Here is a 6,730-nt window from a genome sequence, read left to right as displayed (position 1 = left end):
ATTGTCTTAGACTGAAATCAGAAATAGTTTCATGACTTTAAAAACCAGTCATATGAAAATAATAGTAATTATCTTGCTGTTGATGGATCATTAGATGCTCGTTGTTGACACCAGCATCCGAAAAATGTGATCTCAATTTTATTATTGGATGGGATATAACCTTAAAGGTTCAATGTAGCCGTTTTTATCGCATCTCTATATCAAATCATTTCTGGCCAACAATTAAGTACTTTACTGTGATTGTTTTCAAATAAAATAGTCAAAAAGAAACAAAAATAGCTTCTTAGCAAAAGCAATTTCTCAAGCAAGAATTTTGCTAGGACTGTCTGGGAGTGGTCTGAGTGGCGAGGGGAAAACTAAAAACTAGCTTCTATTGTTTTTGTCAGAGTGGTTTGGAACGGTTTCTTATTTGTCTGTTAACTCATTTACTGCGCTGGCGATGTCCCCAGGCAGGCCAAAACTTTAATCCCACCAAAATAGGCTGATTTTTCAGTCTATTTTCAAACATCTCTTACACTAAAAGGGCATTATCATAATTTCACAGTATTATTCCAACCTCATAGGAGCGGTTTCGCGGTCAGATTAAGCCTAATCCTAGACTAAAATGCACTTTTAAACTGGACTAATTGAAATGGCTTTTCTCAGACATGGTTTAAAATAGTCTCAGACTTGCCCTAGTCCAGATTTAAAAAGTCTGATTTCCAGAAGGACAATTAGAGTTAATCTAGAGCTAAGTGAAGGCTTAAATTAAACCTGGCCAGAGGCAGGTTTAACTTCAGATTAATGGATGTTGGCCCCCAGTTTGATCTTGGCAATAGAGGAAAATGGATTAACTGGACTATTTCAATGATGATCAAAGAGCACCATCAAGGCCAGACAGAAGGGCGGTTATAAACAGGAGCAACCCACTGAAAGATTTTGATTAAATCAATTTCTGTGACTGTTTCCGTATGTAAGAAAATCTGGCCAAGAACATTCAGCTGACATCATTTGTTTGCATGAGCCAAGGCTTTTATCTGACTCTCTTAGGGGAAGGCCCATCCCTTCTTCCCTGCAAGTACTGATCCCCTTGAAGTTTTTGGCATCTGGAAGATTCCATTGCGAAACAGGAGATTTGTGTGGTGTAAGTGAACCGACTGTATGCAGAATAGTCCACAAAGTCTGAAATGCTATATGTGAACTGAAAGACAATTACATCAACTTCTCTGATGCAGCTGCCCAAGCCACCTACAAGGTAGAGTTCTATGAATATGGAAACTTCCCTCGAGTCATTGGCTGTATAGGTGGATGTCATATTCCCATCAACTGTCCCTCTACAGCAGATGCCGAGGAGTACAGGAATCGTAAAACTGGTTGTCAATAAATGTACAAAATGTGTGCACTCCCAATTTGCCGTTCTCTAACATTGATGCATGTTGGAAAGGTGCAACTGATGACTCAAGGATTTTCCAAAACTCCTCTTTGTATGCTCAGCTTGAAGGAGGACAACATAGTGGAATCATACTTGGTGACAGTGGGTATGCACAGACCAACTACTTGTTCACACCCTATCTTCATGCAATAGGACCTGAGCAACAATGGCACAACCAAGCTCATATCTGCACCAGAGGTGTTGTGGAGTGCATGTTTGGTGAATGGAAGAATTGTTTCCAGTGTCTCAGAAACACATTGCACTTTCAATCAAGAAGTTGCTGCATTGTCATAATTCCAACAGCAGTGCTTCACAATGACCTTAAACAGCATGGCTGCCCAGATCCTCGCAATGAAGATGAGGATGACCCAGATGTTCCCATGGTTGAGGCAGACAATGACAGTAATGGACTAGCCTGCAGAGATGCTTTTACTATGCACCACTTCTCACAACAAAGATAGCTCAAGTGATTGAAGCAAACAACAGCCATGAATGAAAGGTTTTTAATTCACAAATGGAAATATCGGTACCCAGAACTAATGCTGGTTTGAGAACGTTGGTACTGCTGCTGCCTCATGTTTCTCTCCTCCTCCCTCATAGCCAACTCAACATGAAGGATGTGCATCTTCATATCATGCTCTTCTTGTAAATACATTAGTTGGTGCTCATGAAATTCCATGGCTAGTTTTTCCATGGCAGCCTCTTAGTGACACAATCTTCCCTCCTGGCTGCTGCAGATGTAGCGGGCTGACCTTCATCCTGTCTTATGCCCTCCGAGCCATGGTGATCATCTGCCTCTAGAAAATGATGACATTGCTGCATTAGAGAACATTGTTTCTTCAAGAGTTGAGTTCATTACATAATGTATATTATGGGAGTGCAAGAGATTACTGACAACATTACATATTCCTGGCAGTCCGGGGATGGCACATGTTGAATGAATGTGTCCTACCAAATTAGGATTGGAACGGCGCCCCATCTGAACTGTCCAAATGGTCATCATTGGGGATACCTTCCAGGGGTTGCTGGCTATCAATGATCCCAGTCAACAAGTCTCCCAGCTCATCTGTCTCTGGTCTTACTGGGGGTCCACCACCAGTCTTAAAACACTCCCTGTGAGCAACAGCATTTGTCTTCTTTAACTTGTTTGAGATCGATGTCCGGTCAACGGGATGGTCGAGCTAATGTAGGCTAATGCAATTAGCATGAGGTTGTTAGTAACAAGAACATTTCCCAGGATGTAGACATATCTGATATTGGCAGAAAGCTTAAATTCTTGTTAATCTAACTGCACTGTCCAATTTACAGTAGCTATTACAGTGAAAGAATATCATGCTATTGTTTGAGGAGATTGCACAATTCTGAACAAATTAGGCACATTTGGGCAGTCTTGATACAAAACTTTAAACAGAAATGCAATGGTTCATTGGATCAGTCTAAAACTTTGCACATACACTGCTGCCATCAAGTGGCCAAAATCTAAATTGCATCTGGGCTGGAATAATACATTATGGCCTTTCTCTTGCATTTCAAAGATGATGGTACAAAAAAAATACAAAAGAATGGTTGTTTTTTTCTTTGGATTACCTTTTACCAGATCTATTGTGTTATATTCTCCTACATTTCTTTCACATTTTCACAAACTTCAAAGTGTTTCCTTTCAAATGGTACCAATAATATGCATATCCTTGCTTCAGGGTCTGAGCTACAGACAGTTACATTTGGGTATGTCATTTTAGGTGAAATTTGAAAAAAGTGGCGGATCCTAAAGGTTAAGTAGATTTGTATGTTTTTCCACAGGACCTTAGAAAGACAAGACAATATAGGAATTATATTGTTTGTGTTACATTTCTGTTACACAAATACATTTAGGCCCCACTGTGTAGTGTTGTACAAGTAAACAAACATTTCAAAGTGACTCTGATTTGTAAAAGTGGGCTAACAATAAATACAGTATCTTACCTGAAGTTGTTGTAGCGTCCTTTTGTTTACTTTTTCATTTGAGTTGAATTCATAACAAATGGTTGTCCAGGCATTCTTTTTCTTGTTTTCTGTTGATGAATCATGCTGTTTGTTCTCGATAATTGTTTGGTTTGACACAATTCGCTTCAAGAGGGTCACGTTCTTTGAACATTTTCTTTTACCTCCGTCCATTGTTTGGTTTAGGTAACTTGCTGCAATTCCACACAATACTTATGTATTAGTGTCCCATCCCTGGTTTTTGAAGCATCCTCAGGTCAGCACCAAGTGCACATCATTAATTTACTTAGGCTTCAAAGATTAATTGGATAGTCCTTAACTTAGTCTGGGACTCCCTAGTCTAGAACTAATTAATCTGAAGTTAAGCAACGTCTCAGAAAGCCATTTTTTAAATATGGATTAATTTAAGTAGAATTAGCCTAGTCCTGACTTAAATTAAACTCTGTCCGGGAAACCGCCCCATAATGTGGAAATGTATATTATAACGCAGATAAATTGCGTTTTTGACTGCACTGGGCCTTTAAGTGAGGTTGCTGTGTCATTGGCGCGCATGTTGCACACCCTCTTGTTCTTATGTAGCTACAATAGAACAAAAGAAAGATTGGGTTGAAACTTGCTCCTTTTTCTTGCTTAGCAATTACTTTAGTAAATACAAGGACCCACCTTCATCTTTGCCTGATCTACTTGAACTCCTTCCTTACACACACACACACACACACACACACACACACACACACACACACACACACACACACACACACACACACACACACACACACACACACACACACACACACACACACACACACACACACACATTTCCAGTGACATACCCATGACTTGGGTTTGTCACTGGTTGCACAGATTTAAGAATTCTGCTTCGGGATATATGACTCACTGTCATTATGGAAACATAGGAAGAAAGTTTTACATTTCAAGCTGAACAGAATGTTTTTCATGTAGGGCCACTTTGAAGCAAAGCAACACTGAAGCAATTACACTACCATTACCCTGCAGGAACAGAAAGGACACAACACAATTACAATATCATTATCCTAAATGGACGTGGAGGGAGTATGATTACCTCTCTTACTCTTTGAAAGTGAGTTTCACATTGCTGAGAGGAAGAAAGAGACGGAGAGAAATGGAGAACCTTAGTTTTACCACTTTGCCCCCAAAAGATTATTTCATTAGTGAGACTTGTAACCATGCTGTTTCTTTAGGAGCGCCATAATTATAAAAATATAATGGTTTGCATATGGCTGTCTTTAAAGGATGGCATCGCTCCGCGATGTGACCTTTTCACAATCCTTCGATGACGATGACAAGCGAACAAGTGTTGTGGCATAAGAGTAGTAAAGCTAATAAAGACACAATGACTTCATTCATTCACAGCAGGAGAAAAGGAGAACATTTGATGGTATTTTTTATTCATCTTTTACAGTCTATAGTCTATTTTTTACATAGACCTCTTGAGATTAGAGGCATTAATCGTGCAGCCAGGTGTTGTTGTCGTGCCAAACTAAAGTATTAGTGCATTTGCGTTTGAGTAATTGACAGAAAAGGTTGACTGGTCACTGATGTGTTCAAAGCTGTGCACAAAGTTCACTCTGTTACTAGCCCATATCAACTACTGATACTACTAGGACATCTGTCTGTCGATGAAAAGACAGCCGTTCCCCCTACACAATGTAATATTATATAATAGCAGTGAATGAATGGGTCATACCAGTTCACGTTTCTGTTGAACTTCCTCCAACAAATATCCACATGCTTTTAAGAGTTCCTTTTAACGGCCTGTTAGTGTTTTATGAACCTCTGGGGCTGCCATGGCGAGAACCCGAGCCCAACATCCAGTTCAAGCCTCCAACGTGCCATTCAACATTTAGGGGAGAAGCCATATCTCCCTCTTTGAGAGGTAAAGAGAGGAAAAACTGACTTCAGAACAGATTGTCAGACCCTTTAACAAGGAGCGTTTCCTTTGGATGAGCACCACCAACCACACGATGTGGCTAGAGAGGGAGAGAGTGAATTATCAGACGCCGACTGATGTTTATAACAACGCTAAACACAGCAGACAGGGAGCCAGCACATTTCAGAATGGAAAGAGCAACCAGAAAAACAAGGAATCCATCTTTTTTTATGAACTGAATTGTTGGAGTAGCTAGAGAAGCAGAATATGATCTCCTTAGAAGAAGCGCATTTTACATCCCGACTGAAGCTGAGAGGAATCTTTCTTACCCATTCATCACTAGTTAACCGAGGGGACAGATTAATCACGAGAACAATTTGTTTTGACTTGTGGATACTGGCTCAATGGTGCACCTGATCTCACTTCTCCTGATCTTTCATTTAAATGAAAGCAGACATCAAGTGGACATCAACAACGCTATAAAAAAGCTATTAATGACTTTGGCTCTCCCATGATCAAGAGGGACATATTTCTACTTAAGTTCCCTAAGGACATATAATTTGACATGTTTAACTTATAGCATTTTTAAACACTTATTCTACAGCAACATCAATACCCTTTCCTTAATAGTCCCAATTGATGAATGAGAACTAAATGAGTGCATATGATGATAAATACAGTGGGGTCTGAAATTATTGACACCCTTGATAAAGATGAACAAAAATGACTGTATAAAATAAATAATTCAAATACTGAGATATATTGCAAGCAAAACAGTTATATTTTATAAATTATATTTATACTAATACAATTGCTCAAAGAAAGAGATTTGTTTTTACAAGTAATGCTTTTTTTCTTAAAAAGGTAGAGGTCAAAGTTATTGACACCCCTGTTTCCAATACCTTTCAATACCTCACCTTTGGAGAACACATTGTAAGGGATCTTAGACCATTCCTCCATACAAAATCCTTCCAGATACTTGATATTGTTTGTCTGTGCTTATGGACTCCGCTCTTCAATTCAAACCACATACTTTCAATGGGTTTCAAGTCCGGAGACCAAGATGGGTATGGCAAAATGTTGATTTTGTGGCCAATTAACCATTAATTTGTGGATTTTGATGTGTGCTTGGGGTTATTGTCTTGCTGGAAGATCCACTTGTGGCCAAGTTTCAGCCTCCTGGCAGAGGCAACAAGGTTTTTGGCTTAAATGTCCTGGTACTGGGTAAAGTTCATGATACTGTTGACTTTAACAAGGGCCGCAAGACCAGTGGAAGAAAAATATCCCCATAACATTAAAGATCCACCACCGTATTTTACAGTAGGTATGGGGTTCTTTTCTGTTTATGCATTCTAAATTCGACGCCAAACCAACCAATGGTGTGCATGGCCAAAGAGCTCTATCTTCATGTAATCTATTAGATGACA

At 39.4% G+C, this 6,730-nt stretch overlaps 1 long non-coding RNA gene across 2 annotated transcripts; it reads right to left on the bottom strand.

Moving 5' to 3' along the window:
- Window positions 1-1,898: 1,898 nt before the first annotated feature.
- LOC115167546 (uncharacterized) lies at window positions 1,899-4,149 on the bottom strand. Of its 2 annotated transcripts, XR_003870499.1 has the most exons (3): window positions 3,374-4,149; window positions 2,364-2,602; window positions 1,899-2,208 (listed from the first exon to the last, which is right to left on the bottom strand). It is a non-coding gene; the product is annotated as an uncharacterized LOC115167546 (long non-coding RNA). The 2 variants fall into 2 exon arrangements; XR_003870498.1 differs by having other exon boundaries at window positions 1,899-2,602; window positions 3,374-4,147.
- Window positions 4,150-6,730: the final 2,581 nt, after the last annotated feature.

This window comes from Salmo trutta, chromosome 29, assembly GCF_901001165.1.
Source record: "Salmo trutta chromosome 29, fSalTru1.1, whole genome shotgun sequence".
In the NCBI taxonomy this organism is placed as follows: Eukaryota; Metazoa; Chordata; class Actinopteri; order Salmoniformes; family Salmonidae; genus Salmo; species Salmo trutta.
The sequence above is the reverse complement of the archived record's forward strand: the minus strand, read 5'-3'. Positions and strand labels throughout refer to the sequence as shown.